Consider the following 23191-nt stretch of genomic DNA (forward strand, 5'->3'; position numbering starts at 1 on the left):
GTCTGTTGTTTCATGTCCAGTTCTAACTGTTGCTTCCAGACCTGCATATAGGTTTCTCAAGAGGCAGGTCAGGTGGTCTGGTATTCCCATCTCTTTCAGAATTTCCCACAGTTTATTGTCTCAGTATCCACTATTTGTTTTATAGGCTGAGTAGGAAGATGGAGTGTAATATCAAGACAAAGAAGACTCTCACCTCCCACCATGGCTGGCGGCAAAGTAGTTCCCCTCCCAAGGTCTACTAGTATACGTCTCACCTCTTCTTGGTTCGGGCCTGAAATGATAACCTTACAGATTTATACAGGTTAGAGCCTCCCAACTCTGTTTCTAGAAGTGGGTGTTAGGCAGTGGACACGGATTTCACAATTAAAAATATAGGACTCCCAGGAAAATCTGAATTTCAGAAGAACAATAAATATTTTTAAGTATAAGAATGTCCTGTGCAATACATGAAGATATACTTAAAGTAAAAGTTCTTAGTTATTTATCTGAAATTACAATTTCACTGAGTGTCCTGTATTTTATCTGGCAACTCTGGTGGCTCAGTGGCTGAGTTATGTCCGACTCTTGTGACCCCAGGGACTGTAGCCCACTAGGTTCCTCTGTCCTTGGCCCATGGACTTCCCAGGCAAGAATACTGAAATGGGTTGCCATTTCCTTTTCCAGAGGATCTTCCCAACCCAGGATTGAACCTGGGTCTCCTGCATTGCAGGTGGATTCTTTACTGACTGAGCCACCAGAAAGGAAAAGGTTAAGAGTTGTTGGCATGTATGTGAATCAGTTTAACTGATTTGCTGCCTGTTGAGCTTATGATACTTTTTGAAGGAAAGGGATCTTCCAAGAGGGACAGGAGGGGATATTTTTTACTTTGGAATGATGTTCCAGGAATGATTCTAAAGCCACAGCAACAAATGGGAGAAAGAATGTCATGATTGATCAGCAATGTCTACTGTGGGTCTGGGATGGAGAATAAAGGCATGCAAGCCACATATTTACAACCACAGGTCAGACTTGTAATGATGTATAATTAATGGGATCGTTGGGGTGTTGAACTCGGGTCATTTTTTTTTTATGAGAAAAAAAGGAGAAGCGGGGTTTATCCAAGAATGTGCAAAAGAAATAATAATGTGCTGATTTTTTTTTTTAAGGAAGTGGTAACCTTTTTTAAAAGAACATAGTTACCACACTTTCTTCTTCTTGATCTTCTGATTCTTGCTCTTGCCTTGAAGCAGCTCTACTGATACCCGGTGGGCCTCCCTGGTGGCTCAACAGTAGAGAATCCTCCTGCCAAGCAAGAGACACAAGTTTGATCCGTGGGTCAGGAAGATCCCCTGGAGCAGAAAATGGCAACCCACTCCAGTACTCTTGCCTAGAGAATCCGTGGAAGAGGAAGGAGCCTGGTGGGCTACAGTCCATGGAGATGCAAAAAGTCAGACACGACTGAGGAACTAAACAATAATAACAACTGATGTTAGGCACCCCGTAGGTGCTTGACCCATGAGCCCGAGCCCAATCCCAACACTTCACCTTTCCTCCCACCAGGCAGATCGTGAGTCCCCTAAGTTCATGCAATGGCAAAGACTGATGAACCTATAGAGAAAACTGCTTTTTTGAGAACGTCATGTCATTGAGTTTTCCTGCTCACCCCGATATCTCACCCATATGCTGCCATTCTCCCACAACACTGAGAACCATGGCTCCTTCCCGGCGGCAGACATTGACCAGGGAGGAAGCTAAGACCCACCCTTGAGTGGGAATGCCCACCTTTGTGCACATTCCGGATGGCAGAAGGAACCCATTCATCAAACTATGAAAACTGCCCCCCGCTCCCCAGGAAGAAGGACCATGAAATGCTTGTAAATACATGTCTTTAGGTTTAAACAAATTGCATCATTATTTTTCTTTTTTGAGGGGCCTCCATGTGAAGGGAACTAGAGGCATGCTTTGGTATTTGTCCCACACACAATACATGGCTGGGTCTCCTGCTGTTTCCGTATCTTCTGCCCAAGCCAACTGGCCAGGCCCACAGCCTCCCAACAGGAGAGGGGTGCCAATTCCTAGCATTCTATTTTCATATTGTTTGATGATAAAAATCGCTCCCGCAGGACGAATGGCAGTGAACAAAAACAGGAAGCAGCCCCCTGATTAGATAGGGACAGGGTGGCCTGTGGAGTGGAAAACAAAATGACTAAGATGATAAATGAGTGGACATGGACACCGCCATCCCCTCCTGAACGGGCCGAGAACGAGTGGGAAGAAGAAATCGGGGAAGAAGTCGAGACTTGGGCTGGAAATGGGGGCGAAGGAGGCTTGCCCTGAAGCACCCATGGGTTAACGCCACTGGGACAACCATTTGGTTTTCAGATACTTCCTTTGAAAATCTCACTAAGGTGATTTAGCGTTTTGCTTTGAAACACAGAGGTCCTTTGAAACCTGTGGTCTCGGCCGAAACTGAGTCAGCACCTATTTTGTCATCTTCTGACTCTTGGACGTGGGTTCTCAACTGGGGAGAGATAATTTAGTTCTCCGGCGGATATTTGACAATGTGAAATGGCAACCCACTCCAGTACTCTTGCCTGGAGAATCCCATGGACAGAGGAGCCTGGTGGGCTACAGTCCACGGGGTCTCAAAGAGTTGGACACGACTGAGCGACTTCACTTAAAGACATTTTTGTTGCCATGGTGTCTTTATTTTATTAAAAATGTGGGTCACACTAGCCCAGTGTCTTACTCGAATTGTCTGGAGTAAGAAAGAGGTTGGAGATGAATCCTGGTCCAGAGCCCTCAGTGAGAAGCCTATAGGTCTTGTGCTCCCAGCCCCAGGCTGGTCCAGAGGAGGTAACCTGATCTACAGGAGACCATCCATATGCTGTTAGATAAGGTTCTGTCCACCAAGACATGATTTGGCCATAAATCCTGCTCCAAGAATTTAGAATCAGTAAACCAACCTGCTAGTTGATGGGGGTCACCGGGAGCAGAGAGGTCATGATGCGGAGTGCTGAGGCCATAGGCCTAGCCACCCCAGGCAGTGACAGGCCGGGGCAAAAAAGAGAATGTGTTACCTATCTTAAATAGGTTCCTCCTGCTCCTACTTAGTCACTCAGTCGTGTCTGACTCTGAGACCCCACGGATTGCAGCCCGCCAGGCTCCTCTGTCCTTGGGGATTCTCCAGGCAAGAATACTGGAGTGGGTTGCCATGCCCTCCTCCAGGGGATCCTCCCAACCCAGGGATCGAACCCAGGTCTTCCGCACTGCAGGCAGATTCTTTACCATCTGAGCCACCAGCAGTGTGTATTTAAAATGGTTAACCAACAAGGACCTACTGTAGAGCACAGGGAATTCTGCTCAACATTCTATAATAATCTAAATATGGAAAAAAATTGAAAAAGAATGAAAAGACAAATTATTTTTATTTTTAAATGAGAATGGAGAAGACTCCAAAAGGGAGCAAAGATGAGAGGGACCACAGGGCCACCCACCCACGCCCCCAGGAGGAGGAACGATGGCCTTTACTTCCCAGTTTTCAACTCCAAATCTCTCAAAGTACTCTTCTCCGTCTTGTATTGCGGGTCTGTTATCAATAATGATAATAATATTCCCTACTATTGAGAATAAGCTTACAATAAAAATCCTTTTAACTTGGATTTGTTTGAGTGATCATAGATTCCTCAAACCCCAAAGAACCCTGATTAATGTAGCTGTCCAGGTAGGTACCACCACAGAAGAAGGTCATTCAGTCTTCAGGGAAGGGGATTGTGGGAATGATAAGTAGCTGAAAACCCATATTGGGCACCCCCAAGGTGGTAAACTGTTGCACTAGCCTGAAGAGCATTTCCAAAAAGGGTTAGGCTGTAACACACTTAACCTTCTCCCTTCTCCTAACAGGCCTCAATTCTATGAGATAGTTAATCTTCAGATGCAAGTAATATTGGTTCATTTCATGCCCCCCAAATGAGACACCCTAACTTGGTATGGCCCCACTAGGGACCAAATGATTATTTCTGCCATTTTGCATATAATATAAATTCTTGACTGGCTGCTAAACAAAAGTCAAAGATTACAAGGTGATAGTAGAAGAAGGTATAATGGAATCTTATTTCAGTCTGCCTGGTACTCCATATCCAGTTGTCTTCTAGAAATAACATTCCCTCTTTCTTTAAGAAACCCATTCTGTGAGGTTTTGATGGGCTGAAAATCACAAACTATCCCAGCCTCCTGTCCACAGGTGTAGGCATGCCACCCAAACTGGGTATTGTAGACTCTCATCCCAATGCCCAGAATGAGAGCCATAAAAAGGAGGAGGGGTTAACACAAACCAACCAACCATATTCCTTGCCTGGAGTTTTTACAAAGATACGAGAGAAACAAAAGAGCTTTTTACTTTGCAGTGACTAAGTTAGGATAATATCAGCTTGAAACCGCCTCTGACCACACCTCTCCTTCTCGACTCCCTCACCAAAGAAGGAAATTCAGTTGCTGTAGAAGAAAATGAGACCAGTATAAATAGAAGGAGAAATGGAGCTAAAAATGGAAAGAAAGAAAAAAATAAAAAGAGAGAAAGGGCAATTCATAGAGTCTTTATAGTCCTAAAACCAGGTCCATCTCTGAACTTCACAGTTAGATGATCCAACAAATTAATTTTGGTTCTTTTTCCTTCTTCTTTGTTTTTTTTTTGGGGGGTGGGGGTGAGGGTGGGTGGATGGGGCAGCACATACCCCCACATGTGGGATCTTAGTTCTTCAGCCAAAAATTGAACCCAAGCCCCCTGCAGTGGAAGCATGGCATCCTAACTGCTGGACTGCCAGGGAAGTTCCCTTTTTTTCCTCTTCTTTAATTGGGTTTCTACCACTTGCTACCCAAAACAGTCACAAATAATTCAATAATAATAATGAATAATAATAATAATCTCAGATGAGTCTGAGAACACTTGAATGAAAGAACCCAGGGATGGATTGTCAACTACATTTTTACAATAATGTAATATTATAAGATACTATTACAATAAAGATCTCCAAAGAGATCAATCCCCCCTCATCCGGCCTGCCATATACCCCTCCGCCATAAAACAAGAAGTAGTGTGAGGGAACACTTCTCGTGGGACTTTGTTGAGGGAGGAGGAAGGGAATAAAAAAAAAAATGATCCCAGGGTCAGAATAATCAGTAAAATATTGAGTTGAAGAAAATGATTCTAGTTTCTTTATTATGATAGGGCTTCTCAGAACCTTCTATGTGTTAATTACACAAGTGGACCCTTCAAAAGAAAAATATGATCAAATGTAATATTCAGGGTCCTAGAGAAAGAAAGACAGAGAGGAAGAGAGAGGAAAGGAGGCGAGGGGAGGGAGGAGAAAGAAAGAAGAGAAAGCTTTGGATACTAGTCAAGAATTTATAGAGGGGAGGGATAAATTTGCAATTGGAGATTAACAGATACACACCACTAGATATAAAAGAGATAAGCAAGGACCTACTGTACGGCATGGGGAATTATATTTAATATACTAGCCTATAGTGGAAAAGAATCTGAAAAAGAATAGATAGATATACATATATATATATATATATATGCATAAGTGAATCACTCTGCCACTCACCTGAAACTCAACATTGCAAATCAATTATACTTCAATTTTTTTAAAAAAAGTTTATTTCGAGACCATTTCAGCTTACCTCTCACATCCTGTCTCGATTCCAGAATGCCAAATGCATTATTTACAACAAACCATGCTTTACCCTCCACTGACATTAGTGAGAAGGAAGAGGTAGCCTCTGGGAAGGAAGGCCATGGAGACTTAGGGTGGAGTGAGACATTCTTCTCCTTTCTTTTTTTTTTCCCCGTTACTTCCAGTTCAACAATTTAGCAATCCCTCTGCGTCTGCCATGTGCCCAGCACTGGATGACATACTAGCGATACAGAAATAAACAAGACACAATCCTGATGTCCAGGAAATGCCAGTCAGAGAGACGGACAAATAAAGAATATCTCAAAACAGGGTGGATACTGTTAGGAGGGGAAGGAAAAGCTTCCTGGAGAAGAAGATGCCCAGGGTGCCGGGAAGAGAGCTTTTGGAGTTTATGGGGAAAAAAAAAATAGCCAAGCCCACTCCCAAAGCTATTCTCGTCTTAGAAATGACGAGTCATGCTATCCTGAGGACCCTCTTCTGAATGTATCAGCTGCTGCCCCTTCTCTTGGCCTTCCAAAAGCCACATGGTTCAATTTTGCTACAGAACAACGATCAGTGGAAATAATTGACATAGATTAAGCTATGGGCAGGCTGTATAGATCATGGGCCCAGATCTAATTCCCGCCTGGTCCACTCAATTACGCAGGACCTCCTTACTGGAGAAGCAGGTGTAGTTACTGTAAATAAGTTCAAGTTTGGGCGCAGATGTCACTGGGTAACTGCATTTGCCATGCTTGGGTGATACATAAGGAAACCATCAACAGCGGCATCCTTGAGCTTGCAGAGACCTGGCTAGCTTTTCCTGACAGCCTGGCATCTAAGTGACCTAAGGGTATACTTAATGATAAAGCCAACCTGTGCGTGTGTGCACGCTAAGTCTCTTCAGTTGTGCCTGACTCTCTACGACCCTATGGACTGTAGCCTGAACTTAACCATCACTTTATTCACATTACTAACTTTTCAACTGATAGGGAAATATGCACGAATAAACAAATGTCTCTATCAACAGGACTGTAAGACAGGCATCGGCAAGCTTATGATGACTGTGGGATGCTGAGACCAGGCTAGGAAGGCAGAATGGAAGTTTAGGATTGGGAGTAATATTACTGCGGTGGGGAATAAGGTTTACCAGCTGTGTGACCTTAAGCCAGTCACTCAACCTCTCTGAGCTTCACTTTCTATATCTGAGAATGGGGTTAATCATTCCTTTCTATATTGCAGAGTCTGTGAGTCTGACGTAAGAGAATAAAGGTAAAAATCCTTGCCATTGTGCAAAGTGCAGTACATATCAGAGTCATTGTGAGCAAAGCACAGTGGCAGTGAGAGGTGGGGAGATTTGCTTAGACTTGGTTATAAGTTTCTAAGAAAATCTTCAAAATTATTCTGGGGCTTTCCTGGTGGCTCAGTAGTAAAGAATCCATCTGCCAGTGCCAGGGACATGGATTCAATTTCTGGTCGGGGAAGATCCCACATGCCAAGGAGCAACTAAGCCCATGTGCCACAACCATTGAGCCTGTGCTCTAGAGCCTGGGAGCCGCAACAGCTGAGCCCACATGCCGCAACTCCTGAAACCCAAGTGCCCCAGAGCTTGTGCTCTGCAGCAAGAGGAGACCCCACATGAGAAGCCCAAGCACCGCAGCTAGAGAGCAGTCCCCACTCTCTGCAACTAGAGAAAAGCTAGGGCAACAACAGAGACCCAGCACAGTCAAAAATAAAGAAAGAAAGAACGTTATTTGTAAAAATGTATTCTAAGGGCACAAACCTCTAGTTATAATATGAATGAGTTCTTGGGATCTAATGTACAGCATGGTGGTTATAGATCATAATCCTGGACTGTATATTGGTTTGGTCAAAAAGTTCATTTGGGTTTTTCTGTAAGATGTAAAATGTTATGGAAAAACCCAAATGAAATTCTTGGCCAACCCAATACTTGAAAGTTGCCAAGAGTATAGATCTTAAATGTTATCAACACACACACAAAAGTAATGGAAATATATGATGTAGATTAAGTCACTTCCCCAAGCTTGCTACTAAAGCAAGCTAAGATGTGAATTCTGCTTGATTTGGATCTCAAATTCACTCTACCGTGTCTCCCAGTCACTTTCCGATTTTTGATCAACCTGCAGGAATCAAAAGGGAACTTAGCATAAAGAAAATGTGGTATATACGTACAATGAAATATTATTCGGCCTTAAAAAAGGAAGAAGGAAATCCTTTCCCTTAAGGGGAAACATGGATGAACCGAAGGACATTACACTAAGTGAAATAAACCAGTCCCCAAAGGATGAATACTGTATGATTCCACTTAAATGAGGTATCTACTATAGCCCCTCAGAAGTAGAGAGTAGAATGCTGGGTGCCATGGGCTGGAGGGAGTGGGGAATGGGAAGGGTTTTTTTTTTTTTTTTGGCTGTGCCAGGTCTTACATGAGGCACACGGGATCTGTAATCTTTGCTGCGTGCAGGATCTTTAGTTGTGGCATGCAAACTTTTACATGTGGTATGTGGGATCCAGTTCCCCGACTAGGGACCACACCTGAGTCTCCTGCATTGGAAGCACAGAATCTCAGCCACTGGACCACCAGGGAAGTCCCTGAGATGCTGTTTAATGGGTATAAATGTTCAGTTATCCAAAATGAATAAGTTCTAGGAATCTGCTGCATAACATCCTATCTGCAGTCAACAATACTGTACTGTACACTTAAAAATCTGTTCAATGTCATATTCAATGTTCTTACTACAATTGAAAAAGGGGGTAATTTAGTCTCCCAAAGGACTAAATGTTGAACATGAGTGGCAGAGCATTGGACTCTGCTAAACTCTTATCACTTCAACTGTTAAATGGGGATAAAACAGTAATTACCTTACAGAGTTATCTGAAGATGGAATGACATAACCCATGCAAAGTATTTGGCACCCTGCCTAGAACATAATAATGACCCAATTAATGTTTGTTATTATTGTTTTTGTTATCATCATCAGAAACATCCTTATTACTCCAGTGCTCAGACAACTGCCAGGAACTGGTGTTCCCCCATCACATGCTACTTCCTGGTGTCCCTTCCAGCCATCTAAACCTCCTTGGAAAAGACTCTGATGCTGGGAGGGATTGGGGGCAGGAGGAGAAGGGGACGACAGAGGATGAGATGGCTGGATGGCATCACTGACTCGATGGACGTGAGTCTGAGTGAACTCCAGGAGTTGGTGGTGGACAGGGAGGCCTGGCGTGCTGCGATTCATGGGGTCGCAAAGAGTCGGACACGACTGAGCGACTGAACTGAACTGAACTGAAAGCTCTGTGATTGACAGGCAAGTCAAGATCTCCATTCCCGCCTTTCAAAAGGTGCAGGCAATCAACTCCACAATCTACTAAAACATGCAAGAGACCCTAGGGGGCTGAAAACTCTTCAAACCGAAAATCATCAAAACAGGTTTTATTTTATCATCTCTAACAACAGTCCAGCTGTAATGTCAACTGTGCTTGTTCATTTGTTCTTAGAACAAATGAAGCTTGAATCAAGTTTTGGCAAGTCTTCAGAGACTATCTGTACAGATAGATAGGTAGATAGATAATATGACACTGTAATATGACACATTCCCTTCACATAGAACTTTCTGCAGCAGGAGCATAAAGAAGATAATTTTTCAGAAATACTGGAGGGCTCCATCAATTTTCCAAAAAGACTCTCTTAATCCTTTGATTCACAAATCACTCTCTTTTGAAGCACCTGTCGTGTCAACTGGCCTGATGCTACTACATGCTCATCCCTCAAATGCTTTGCTTGTAATTAGAGCCACTCTCCAGCAAAATTTTCATCCATTTTATGAAACCCTGCATCTTTTGCAAGACTTGCAATTCCACTTTGCAAGCATTTGCATCATATTTGCATCATACTGTTGGATATCTCTAGCATCTGGCAACCTCCCCATAAAGATGTTGGTGCCCTGGTTGACAATTAGGCTTGTGTGACGTGGAAGGGGGAATATGTGCATAAGTGATGAGCTTATGGGCTTCCCAGGTGGTAGCTAATGGTAAAGAACCCACCCGCCAATGCACAAGACATAAGAGTCACAGGTTTGATCCCTGGGTTGGGAAGATTCTCTGGAGGAGGGCATGGCTACCCACTCCAGTATTTTTGCCTGGAGAATCCCCATGGACAGAGGAGCCTGGCGGGCCATAGTCCATAGGGTCACAAAGAGTCAGACATGACTGAAGTAACTTAGCATGCATGATGAGCTTATTGGTCATTTACCATATCATGACAACGTTTGATTCTCTGCATGACTCTGTACAACATGAGCTCAGACAATGAATTCCCAGTTAATGAGATCTCCTAAACTTTATTTCTAACCCTTGAGTACACAGGATATCATCTGGTATATGCTACACTTAATCCTCTTGGCGTGAGCTAGACTAAGTTTCTGTCCACAAAAACAAATATTCTTAACTAAATCCTCCAGACACTTGAGCTCTGACACTAATTTTTTTTTTATTGTTTCATATGAAGTACTTAGCTCAGACTTGCTGGAATTGTGCAAATGTCCAAAACTTGAGTTTGGTAATATTCTCAGTAATAATTCTTAGTAGTTGAACAGCTCTGAGCACAAAACAAAAGGGCGTTTATAGGCATGGGGTCTTCATTACATAAGAATTTATTATCCAACTCTAACACAGTAATGAGGTTATATCTGGAAGCAAAAAGCCATTTATAATATAAAGAAGAATTCATAAGTGGATGGCCACGTATAAAATTAATTCCCATGAAAACCTCATTCCCCGCATAATTGACACAGTTGGTGACCTAGAGCAAATAATTTCACCTCTTTTGTCCTCCGTCGCCTCGTGTGTAAATTGCAGACAAAATTAGCCCATGTTGAAGATTTGTACATGAGCTGAGATGAAACATGGTAAAATTTTGCAATCAGAAAATTAAAGAAGAAAGGAGAACCACAGTTGTCTTTCAATACCAGTTTTTCTTTTCTACTATATTGATAGAACAACTGGATTTTAGGTGGGTTTTTCCTAGCTCCCTTGCAGCTAAGTGGGAATTTATAACCATGGAGATGGAGACAAATGTGTGCAATTTCCCAGCCAAGCCCTTAAGGAGAAGGGGCATTTCTTTCCCATCTTCTTTGTCCTCTTTTCATGGGCTAGACTATAGACTTGGTGCTAAATTACAAAAAAGTGTTGACAGTGAAAACACCTGAAGGATGATAAAGGAAAAAAAAAGAAGAAACCCAAGGGGAAAAAATCCCAAGGTTCAGAGTTGTCATAGCAGCCAGCACAGTTTTATATGTGCAAGAGAATTAAGTATCTACCTCATTTAAGCTATAAGTATTTGGAATTGCTCCTCAAGCAGCTGAACTATATCCTACGCAAAGTAGTAGCATTCTCCTTTTATCTGCCACACAATCAAATCCACCAACATTATGCAATTCCCATGTACAAGACATTAGAGGCAGTGTTGAGACAAGGCTTGGAATACAGGATTCTGACTCATGGGAAGGATAGGGGTAAAGGATAGTAAGGGAGTTTGGGATCAACATATACAACCTGCTACATTTCAAGTGGATAACCAATAAAGTCCTACGGTATAGCACAGGGAACTCTGCTCAATGTTAGGTGGCAGCCTGAATGAGAGAGGAGTTTGGGGGAGAATGGATACATGTATATGTATGGCTGAGTCCCTTCACCGATCACCTGAAGCTATCACAACATTGTTAACTGGCTATATTTCTATATAAAATAAAAAGGTTAAAAAAAGAGAATATGGATTCTAAAAGAATAGATACATGTATATGTATAAAAATCATTTTGCTGTACATCTGAAACTAACATGACATTGTTAATCAACTATACTCCAATAAAAAATAAAAAGTTCAAAAAAAGAAAATGGGTTGTGAAGTCAGGTTAACTTTCTCCAAATTGAGCTCTACTACTTCCTGACAATGGGATAAGTGAAAGTGATTTGCTTAGCTAAGCTGCAGATTGCAAATCTATAAATTGGGTGTAATAAGCCTAGCTACCTCATGGGATTGGCATAATGATATAAGGCATAATGAGATAATGTATGGAAAGCATCTAGGACCACGACACACCCAGCATCCCAAAAACGTTAGTTCTTATTACAGGGGAAGATGTTTTCAGGGCTGGAAGAAGACCTGATACTAACTTCATTCTGGGGCTCAAAAGTTAAGGTGACAGCACTGTGGACTCCTTCATCCACATTTTTGCTCACCCACTAAGTGGATTTCCTTCTGAAACGTGAACTTGCTTTCTCCTTGGCAAATTCCCATATTTTCAGATTTAAAAAAAAATTAGAAGACTGGTCTCTTACCCTTTAGATTCAGTTTTAATTTGGGAAATGAGTGTCAAGAGTATGGGTAGGGCCAAGCAATAGTCAGCACCCACATCCTTCCAAGAGAGTAAGGACTATGCGGGTCCCATCTACTACGTGTGCCAGCCATGAGCAGCTCCAAATCACAGAGAACTACATGTCCCAAACTGCTTTGCTTTCTGGTTTCCTGCTCAGTCAATGGTGGCAGGCTGGAGGGAAGGTGGAGAAAAGAGCCACGGTATTTCTCACTCCACTCATCCATCCTGCTTTGGCAGCAGCTAACCAACCATGTGGAGGTCCTGGCACTTGAGCTCTCATAACACAAGCTTCTCTTTCTGTCCCTTTTCCCTAGGGAGAGTAACGACTTCCTGCTCTTGATAATCTCTGAGTTGCCTCATTTCCCCGTTTGCCACCTTGACTCTTCCATCACCTAGGGATTCAATCCCCTGCATTGAATGCTCTCTGCTTGAAGGAACTTTCATGACGTCCTCACAGATACAACATGGAAACTCCAGTGCTGAATACATTGCCTTGTATGTGTAGGGGATTCAATGCCTATTTGTTGAATGAATACATACTCAGAGGAAGAGAATGCTAACATAATCCCTGAATTTGGTCCTCTGACCACTCTGAGGAGCTCTTTGGCTGAGAACACCTCTTACGGAATTCTCACCTCTGCTCACAAAGGCTCCCAGCTGGCTAAATCACTGAAAGTACCAAAACAATCATCTTTCAAAACCCCACTGATGGTCTCATCCCCTGAAGTACTAAATTCCATGCCCTTGGGTCCTGAATTTGCACAGGCAGGGAAGAATTTTCTTCTGGAGACCTTCTCCGTGTTGGATGATCCAGATGAAAGCAGAATAGATAAATAGGATGGAGGAGGAGAGGGTGCAGGAAAAAAAAAAAAAAAAGTACCACCTCTCTGAGAAGCTATTTATCTCCAGACACTACTGGGGATCAGCACAGTATTTCAATATTTGTAAATATCTGTTTGGCCCCGAGAGTTCTCTCCCATGGAAACAGCTAATAAACTAAGCTGCCTGAGTTTATTCCTTCTGCCAAGGCACATTCCAGAGTCTGATTACATTTCTGTTTTATTATGGAAAAGAGGAGAGAGAAAGAGAGAGCAAAGGATCACGGAGGTGACAGGAAACCCAGAGTTAGTCTTCCAGGTTGATGAGGTTTTTTCATAGAGAGCCAGAACCACAGATGTATGTTACAATCAGCACCAGTCCTCTCCCTAAAACGGGAACTGCCCTCTTAACCTGGAATTCCAAATTGTGTTGTCACATCTAGCCAAGCAAGTGGCCACTTTACCAAGTCTCCAAACAGAGCCTGGAAATGGTAAGTAGGTGGAACACTCTCCAAGAAAGAGAAGAACTCCCAGGCAGTGTCAACGCTGCTAATCTCTGTGGACCACGCTACAAGTGGCAAGGAGATATTTTCATCTCTTGTTTATTTTTGACAGTTAGGAAGCCCAGGACCCAAGCAGTGAGGTGGTTTCCATATGGTCCTGGTTCATGCAGGTCCAAGTAGGACATGGATCCAACCCATATTTCACCGAATTATGCCACCTTCCCAAGACAATGCCTTTCCTCCAAACGCTGAAATGAGTAACCTAGAGTTTGTCTTGGAGATTATTTGACTTGCCTTACTAATTATTTGATTTCTTTTTTTTTTTTTTTTCATTTTTCCCAAGCCAACAAGCCCACTTATTTTGTGGTGACACTATAACTAGAATCATTTTTTTGCGCGATAGCACCATAACTAGAATCATGGATTTTTAGACTTGGAGGTGCCTTTGAAGTTCAACCCCCTCTATAATATTAACAACAATATTTGGTATTTACCAAGGGCATACACAGGGCTGTATGCCCTGTTCTAAGTCCTTTGTCTGTTTTATTTCACACAGTAGCCTTGACCGAAGTGTTCCATGGAATGCTGGTCTCACAATATACTGCATAAGTTGAAGACTCCATGGTCCAAAAGAGGTTGCAGAAATGTGACCTACTGGATCCATCTAGGGGAAAAAAAAATCACAAGATGCACATGAACATCTGAGAGACTGGAAAGTTCTGCAGTTAAGAAAAATCATTGCATTTTTAAAAACAAGTTTCTTCCCAAACATCTCTGTCCGTGGACTCCTTATTTCCTGAAATCCAATTACCATCCTGCTCCCATTCTAAATCAGCGAGAAAGCTCCATCTTGTCTTATATGTTCCCTGGCAAATGTAATTAAGATGGGGGAGGCCTCTAGCATCTTAGAGTTTTCAACAATCAGTCCTTAACGAGGAGTTGCTTAACTCTTTCTTAACTGGAAAAACGAGCGCTGGGAATCGCCTGCTCGGTTAAGAGATTTAAGATTCTCTAAATGAAGTTTGCAAGTGGACGGATGGAAGGTCTGCAAACACATCGCTCACTCCTCACCCCCGTCCAGCTCAGCCTCAGATGCATTATAATCGATATTTAAACAACTACAAAGGTGAAGGTTGACCCTGAGCGTCCTTCCCGCGGTTCATTCCAGATATTATCTATGAGGAGTAAACAGGCCCGTCCCGAAGTCTTGGCCACCCCGGTGTGATATCAAACAGCTGCTCCCGGGCCGTGGCAGCAGTGCCCATACTTCTCCTGCTGTACTTATAACAAGTTGAGCTTCCTGGCGGGAGTGAGGGGTGCGGGTTCTCTTTGAAGTTCAAGGGAGCAGTGTGTACAGTATGTGTGGGAAGGAAAACAGATTTGTCTCTCATGGAGAGCATCCTTTCCATGAGAACTGAAACTTCCAGGAAGAAGAGGTATCATTTAGCACTTCAAATAATAAAAACAGTAACAATAGTAACCCACATGGCGCTTATAAAGCTTTTACTGGTGTCAAGCATGGTTCTAGAAACTGTCTGGCTTCAGCGCTTGCTGGAAGGTAAGAACCACAATGGTTCCCTTTTTACAGAGGGGAAAACTGAGGCTCAGGGAGGCTAAGTGACCTGTTAGATGTCCCAAGGGAGGTGAACGGTGATCTTGGGTTATAGTTTGGCCCAGGACTGATGTCTTAGTCCCAAAACTGGAGCAAGAATAGTTTTCTTGGCCAACTGAGGGGCAAAGAATGAGTTCTTCAAAGAGGAAGAGACTGGAAGAAATATGAGAAGTTCCAGTGTCAGTCTCACTTCTCCTAGCAAGGTGGGGAGGGAGCGTCTATGTCCTGGCAGCTGCAGGTCCCCATGGAGCTCAAGTTCACTACATCAGCTCAAGAGAAGCAAAATTGGGGATCGCGGGCATGGCAATGAAGACACAGAACACGAGGTCAAGACCTGCCAGAGAGGATGGAACCCCCCAAAAGATTGCAGAGGCATAGTCTGCACTTTTCCTAGGCATCTGTGTGTGTGTGTGTGAGTCGCTCAGTCGTGTCTGACTCTGCAACCCCATAGATCATAACCCACCAGGCTCCTCTGCCCACGGAATTCTCTAGGCAAGAATACTGGAGTAGGTTGCCATTCCCTTCTCCAGGGGAATCTTCCTGACTCAGGGATGGAACCCACCTCTCCTGCATTACAGGTAGATTCTTTACCATCTGAGCCACCAGGGAAGCCCTGGTAGAGTCTATGAAAAGACACATCTTTGTTGAGTGCCTGGTGCTCCCTGAAGGGACCCAAGAGAGAAGAGGTTGGAAGTTGCAGCGTCTCTTATATTGCAAACCCTAGTTATTTTCACAATACACTACAGGATACATAGGTCAACTTGTGCATCCAGGGACAACCCATGAGCACGAACCCCAGAAGGCAAAGATCATGGGGCCCATCTTGGTAGATGCCAACAGCACACACCTGCTCTGTGCCACCAGCAGTTGCAGGCATTCCTAGGGACTTCCCTGGTGGTCCAGTGGTTAAGACTTCGCCTTCCATTGCAGAGGGTGCGGGTTCAGTCCCTGTCGGGGAACTAAGATCCTGCATGCCTTGGGGCAATTAAGCTCGAGGGCCAAAACAAAACATACCAAATGCCACAATCAAGATTTGACAACACAGCCAAATTAATAAGTAAATAAAGCTTTTAAGTTAATTAAAAAATACAGAGTTCCCAGTCTAGTGGAGGTGACAGGCATTACTTATACAATCACGCAAAGAAGTATGTGATCATGCATGAGCCTTGGAGCAAATTATATGATTCTCTTAGAGTGTGGAATAGGAGACATACCAGCCCTGCTAATCAGGTTTGACCAGGGTTTTAGCTTCTGCCACTTATTTTCTATGTGCCTTTGAGCAAGAATTCAACCTCTTTAAGTGTCATTAGGCTCCGCTGGAAAATGAGGACAAGGTCAATGGCTACAAGAATATTAGAGGACTCCAGGTTCCAAGATAGCTATTCCTGGTATGCATGGATACCAAATTAAGAAACTCTGAACATTTCAAGAGAGTATTTTGGTGCAGACAGATTCTTTCTTAAGGCTTCCTTTGCTAATGTTTGTCATCGCATTTGTCAAAGATCTTGTGTATTCATTCAACAAATATTTATTGAACGTCTATTATGTGATATGGACTTCCCAGGTTGCTCAGTTGTAAAGAATTTGCCTGCCAAAGCAGGAGATATGGGAGACACAATTTCCATCCCTGGATCGGGAAGATTCCCCAGGGAAGGACATGGCAACCCACTCCAGTATTCTTGCCTTGAGAATCCCATGGACAGAGGAGCCTGGTAGGCTACAATCCATGGGGTCACAAGAGTCGGACACGACTTAGCGACTGAGCATGCATGCAGGCGTTATGTGATCTGGCCCCTAATTCCCTGAGCCAGGAACTACATGAGCGAGCAAGTCAAACAGACTTCCCCACCCTTGTGGAGTTTATGATCTATGGGACAGCCAGCACACAATGGAAGATGAGACTCAGCCAACGTGGCCAATGTTTTCACTGAGGGTGTCCTGACATCACAGTGGATCCCCTGTATTGCTCAGCAGAGTCGCAAAACCAATCAGAAACTCCAGCAATGGAAAAACCCTGAACAAATTACCTTGCCCCCATGGCAGCCAGGGGACAGAGGAATGCATGGGCAAGGACATCTCAGGGCAGTGGGTCGGTCCCCTGATATTTTAACAAACTGTCAGGGAGCCACACATCCCACCTTAATCTCAGCCCTGGTGAATTCTGGTCGCTGCTCTTGTTTCCTCAATTTCTTCCCCACTAAGGTCAAGCCATGAACATCTCCTAGCTCAAAATTCAAAAATGAATCTCCCTAGGCAATTCCCTGGTGGTCCAGTGGTTAGGACTCCAAGCTTCCACTGTGGCAGGGGCACGGGTTTGATTGCTGTCTGGGGAACTAAGATCCCACACGCCACACACACACACACACAAAAGTGAGCCTCCTTAAATTCTATTCGGTAAGAAAGCACTCAGTGATACCTGTTATGAGTTGAATTGTGTGATCCAAAAACTATGTGTTAATGTCCTAACCCCTGGAGCCTGTGAAATAGGGTTCCGGCAGATGCAATCAGGTCAAGACGAGGTCATACTCAAGTGGAATGGGCTGTAACTCAATATGACGGGTGTCCCTATAAGAGGAGGGAACTTTGAACACAGAAGGCAAGAAGGCACGAGAAGACGGGAGCAGAGATTGAGAGGTGCAGCTGCAAACCGAGCAGTGACAAGGATGGGCAGCCACCACGAGAAGCTGGAAGAGGCACGGAAGGATCGTTCCCTGGAGCCTTGGGAGGGGGCACGGCCCTCCAACCCCTCGACCCCATGCCGTAGCCTCCACACTGGGAGAGCATACATTTCAGTTCTTTTCAGTCCCCCAGTATGCGGTTGTTTGTCACAGGAGCCCCAGGAAACAAATACGATACCCAAATTTTGGAAAAGAGCTTGAGATTGAGTTTTCACCCAATATTTAATGAGAAAACAGAGGAGACCCAGAGACAGGAAGGCACAAAACCCAAGGTCACCCAGGAAATGTGTGCCCAAGCCAGGCCTGATCTCCCAGTCCCCAACTTGGAAGATACTGGGTTTCTTTTTTTTTTTTTTTTTCTTGTCATCACCTGGCCCCAGTTGGTCTTAATGCTGCTATCATTTATTATTTCTGCAAGAAAGAAGAGGCTTGGGAGCCTGTGTGTTTTCCAAGTCCACCAGGCGGTCTGTTTTTGCTGGCTTTGCATGAAAACGGCCAGGCTGTTGGCTCCGCAGGGTGATGGGCTGACTCGGGTTGTGATGTGAGTTGTAAGTACAATGACAGACTACTCCGGGAACAGCGCTGGGCACGGTCTAGTGAAGTGGACTAGAAAACCACAGCGTGTCGAGAGTGTCTACAAGCGCCTGCGGTTTCCTAATGCAACTCTCTGCCAGGGTGCCTTCGAGCCCAGTGGGACTTTCAAAGCCTCTGTATCATTCTTTGAAGGGGAGGAGGGAGGAAGGAGAAGGAAGGGGAGAGTTGAGTTTCTGCTTAAAGGCCTCCAAGATTCCATTTTAGGATATATAATTACAGCTTTTCATGCCCGTTCCAACTCAAAGGTGCAGAATTTTTGACAGGCCCCCAAAGCATGAAGGCTGATAACCTGGGGGACAACGGGAGATGGAATCAAGACCGAGCTGAATCTGGCAGACTCTAGGGGCCAGAACCAGACTGAAGAGATTAGAGACTAGAGTCAGCCCCTTGGAGACAGCCTGGAGGTGGATACACAGTCCTTCCCTCACCTCCAGCCACGAGGTTGACCTTAAGGAAACGAGACAGCGTGAACCTTCTTCGCATCCTTGTAGCCTGAGCCTCTGGTTGGAGACTCTGGGGCACTGCTCTAATTCAGGACAACTAGGGGGTCCCCTTGGCAGGCAAAAGGCAGGTAGTGTGCTGAAGCTGACCTGGACTTTGAAGTCAGCAGGGGCCAAGCTGCAGTCCTAGATCAGTGGCCAATGTGCTGTGGGACCAAGTCAATTCACCCCTTTAAACTTCAGATGCTGCATTTATAAATGGGATAGTGATACCTTCCTCAAAGGGTTATAATGTGTAGCCCAGGAACTTTCATTGTGGACCCTGAAATCGGACCACAAGGGGAGAGCATTCCCTGGTGGTCCAGTGGTTAGGACTCCACGCTTCCACTGCAGGCGTCATGGGTTCAATCTCTGGTTGAGGAACTAAGATCTCTCATACTCTATGGTGCAGCCAAAATTTTTTTTAAATCTAAGACCACCACTGGGGACTTCCCTGGCAATCCAGTGGTTAAGACTTCGCTTCTGAAAGCAGGAGGTGCAGGTTCAATCCCTGCTTGGGGAGCTAAGATTCCACATGCCTCATGATCAGAAAACCAAAACATAAAACAGAAACAATATTGTAACAAATTCAATAAAAGATTTTAAAAATGGTCCACATAAAAAAAACAAACAAACAAACAAACTATCCACCAGGGGATACAGATGCAGGCTCCCACCTCCTGCCCTGTGTCTGGAAATTCCCCTAGAGAAGGAAATGGCACTCTAGTTTTCTTGCCTGGAGAATCCCATGCACAGAGGAGCCTGGCAGTCCATGTGGTTGCAAAGAGTCAGACGTGACTGAGCGACTAACACTTCCCCCTCCTGCCAGCTGGAGAAGCTTTGGGAAGATTCCCAGCTCTCTGCGGCCCAGTCTTCTTATCCCTGGCTCAGACCTGCGGTGGACACGATGGGGACACACCCATACCCTCTCCACACCATTCCCATGCAGGTCAACCCAATGCATCCAACTACAAGCACCTGCAACTCTCTGCCCAAGGAATTCCCTTGGTCCCAGGGACCCACTTGGCCTGCACATGGCACAGACGAGGGGTACCAGGAGTTAAGACCCCCTGAGGAGCCCCCCATCCACTAGGATGGCTGGAGTTGACACATAACTACCCCCAAATTTCTGCCTCTCCAGTGAGACAACTGGGGCGTGTCCGATGCTATCTTCCTGAAGATCCTCCATGAAACTTCACCCCAGTTGCCTGCTATAGAGATGCTGATATTACTGAGCAAGGGGGTGGCTTGCCCAACTTCTTCCCTTTCTAGTCTAACTTTCTTAACGCAGCCTCTTGCGATCTCCCAAATTAACCACTCAGACTCAAGTCCTGTCATAGGGATGTCTGTGGGATTCAGGTTCTCAGCACTACCTCACAGAGATCTTGTGAGGATGAAATACATGGATAGATGCAAAGTTCTTAAAGCAGTGTCTGCCACACGGTCAAGTCATGATTAAGTTAGTCTGTTATTATGAGGTTTGGACTAAGCTGGCTCATGGCATGTGTAAAGCATCTTCACATAGTAAGGAAGCACTTGAAGATGGCCGTGTCATTGTACAGACTCAGAGACCCCAAGGAAACTTCCCAAGGTTGCATTCAGTAATGGGTGGAGTTCAGGTGGAACACTTCATTGGTCCTACTCCTCAGAACAGCTTTCAGGGACTGGGGGCAGGGGGTGGCGGAGAGGCAAGACTGTGGCCACTAGGACAAAGGATTATGTGCACCCCAAGCCTCACTTTCCTTGGTCTATGGAGAATCCAGGAGCGTGGACAAAGACGGCTTTGGAGCTGCAAGTCCTGCAGACAGGGGCATGTAGAAACAAAGCCATGGCTCTAAGTCCTGACCATTGACCCTTCCCCCAGCTATCCATTATCGTGAACGGGAATTTTATGCACCCTCTACGCCAATCACCTCTTCAATTACCTCTTGTGGGGGTGGAGGCAGGGACAGGCCCAGTGGCATCTGATGTCACGTGTGATTTAGGGTAAGTCACACTTAAGAGGGCATTTGAGGTTAAAGAACAGGGAATTCTGGGCCTGTTTATAAATCAACAGGCTTGAGGTTTTCATTATTCACCTTCTAGAGCATGGAGCAATATGACTCATTGGATCATAAAAGAGATCAAATAGCTCTGTTGCTAATAATTCTTTCCCTGACCCATTCTCTGGCACATTTGGTTTGTAAACAGAGTTTTAATGGCATCCCTTGGACATAATAACATCATTTCTTTATAGCACCTTGGCCGCCTCGCCACTCTTGGCTGTAATCAGGTTTAGGTTTAAATGTCCCTCATTTGTGGGCACTAATGTTGTTTGGTGTTTTAAAAACTACTTAAGGCCAGGGAGATTGCCCCTTGAAAGGCTTGAAGCAGCCCCTTTCAGAACACAGCACTCTAGCGAGTCTGGTCTAGAAGCCACAGCCTTCACCCCAAGACCATCCTCGGGACCCCGAATGCTGAGAGTCACGGTTCCTTCCCCAACCCCACATCTCCAGGGAACGTCTTCGTGCGAGGGGTCCTCGGCCACCTCGAAGTTGGTCTCTCAAAAGTGTCGGGAATGTCAAATGAGCTCCTGGCACCCCGTCTGGTTTTATGGGTAAGACAGGATTGTTCATTAACTCACCATCACCCGCAGAGATGGTCTGAGTTTGGAGGCAATAAGAGGGCAGCTTGGTGATCACGGAGCAGCATAAGGAAGGGAACAAGAGAATAGAGTGGACAGGTCATTAAAGGGATGGAAAATCCCCCTTAGGACAGCTTATCCTGAACTTTCGTCCTTTCTGTACCGCTCGACAATTTAAGCCAGATCTGAGCACTTCTCTTATTATTTACTTGCTGTTTTTCTGTTTGTTTATATTAACTCACTTTATCCACTCTTAAATGCTTGCCAGAAATAAGAGGTAACCATAAAAAGGAATATGGGCCCACCATCCTTAATCCCAAATCCCAGAACCAGATGTGTTTCAAAATTCAGAAATTTCCAGAGAGGTTACGCAACTTGTCCAAGGGCACACAGTTGCAGATCTAAACCACCTCCCAACCCCAAAGCCTGGGACCTTTGTCCTCTGTGAGAAAAACATAAACTGAAAGACACACATAGTCTGTGCCTTCAACCTGGGATGCCACCTATGGAAAGGAGGGAGCCTGCAAAACTCTTGGATCTCAGTGAATTCCCAGGTCTCTCTGGACACCAGATGCTACACACCTGGTCTCCAGTGCTAAGGTCGTGCCAACAGGTGGGACCCTCGAAATTAGTATCTGGAGGGCCGTCCCTCTTTTTCATTCCAGGAAGAGGAAAAAGAGAGTCTGTTTTCAGGCTGCTGTGCACTGCAGGGCCTGGTTGGCATCTGGGAAAATCAATCCTTCTGGAAGGAAATAAAGCAGGACAGCCAGGTTTCTGGGATTATAGCTCTCTCTCTCACCTGGAAGACGTCTGCCAAATGACCCCAGGGAAGAGTCAGTCCAATGAAAGGCAGGCTCCCTCTCCAAGGAAAACTCGCTTCTGGGGCACCAGGAGAGAAGCCATTCTTGGGGGAGGCAGAAGAGGGCAGAGGAAACCCCAGGTAACATGGATAATAACAGCTCACCTCTGCGGCACCTTTCATCTGGCACTCTCAAAGCCATTTACCACCACCCAATTAATTTTCTCAACATCCACTATGCCATCAGCCCCACCCCTCAAAGGTGTCATTATCATTCTTTTATGAGCCAGGCAACTAACAGGTTAGTTGGCTGGCTCAAGGCCACAAAACAGTTGTAAGGCAGAAGCCAAATTTGGGATGATTGCCTTCCTCTGATCACAAGGAACTGAAAAGAAAAGATTTATTTGTTGGAGAGGCCCTGATTACCATTTTCGTCATTCATTCATGCATCATTCATTCCCCTATCCCTCCATCCATTCATTCATTCGTCCGTCTATCCATCATTCCCTCTTCCATCCATTTATTCATTCATCCACTCATCTGTCCATCTCCATTCACTCATTCAATTCACTTGGAAAGCCTTGACTGACACCCTGCCATGTGCCTGGCACTATACAAAGGGCTGAGGACTAAAACCATAACCAAGACAAAGTACCCACTACCATCTAGAAGTTCTCCAAATATTTATTTTTTCATGCCTACAAGACTTTACAGCCCACAAATATATTTTCTTTCTCAGATTCTGTGAAACAGAGGTGTTTATTTCAATCTCCCAGATGAAGAAACTAAGACCTAGGCAGGCCAGGCCACTCTGCAGAGCCAAGGTTTAGACCCGGTGTTCCTGGATCCCTTCTGTGTTCTGCGGCATCCTTATTAAGCTAGTCTTCCTAGTTCCTGGGAAAATCCCCATGGGGCCTTGATTAGGTGAAGGGCTTTGCTCATCGAGCAAAAGGGCCTCTTACCAATAACCTTTGAGTTGGCTAATGAAATAGCTAGATTGATGAAAATACAAGATTGGACTTTCATGAGAGC

The 23191-nt window shown here is 44.7% G+C and overlaps 1 long non-coding RNA gene across 11 annotated transcripts in view; it reads right to left on the minus strand.

The window, feature by feature from the left end:
- Positions 1–1002: 1002 nt before the first annotated feature.
- The window catches only part of LOC147355519 (uncharacterized), a 171098-nt gene continuing 148909 nt past the window's right edge, over positions 1003–23191 (minus strand). For all 11 annotated transcript variants that reach the window (XR_015143994.1, XR_015144000.1, XR_015143992.1 and 8 more), the window contains 2 exons: positions 13869–14038; positions 1003–1281 (listed from right to left, as the gene is read on the minus strand). This is a non-coding gene — a long non-coding RNA (uncharacterized LOC147355519). The remainder of the gene's footprint in view (positions 1282–13868; positions 14039–23191) is intronic.

The sequence above is a fragment of the Bos grunniens genome, chromosome 17 (genome assembly GCF_055505025.1).
Source record: "Bos grunniens cultivar Pamir isolate PY7600 chromosome 17, Bosgru_T2T1.0, whole genome shotgun sequence".
Taxonomy (NCBI): Eukaryota; Metazoa; Chordata; class Mammalia; order Artiodactyla; family Bovidae; genus Bos; species Bos grunniens.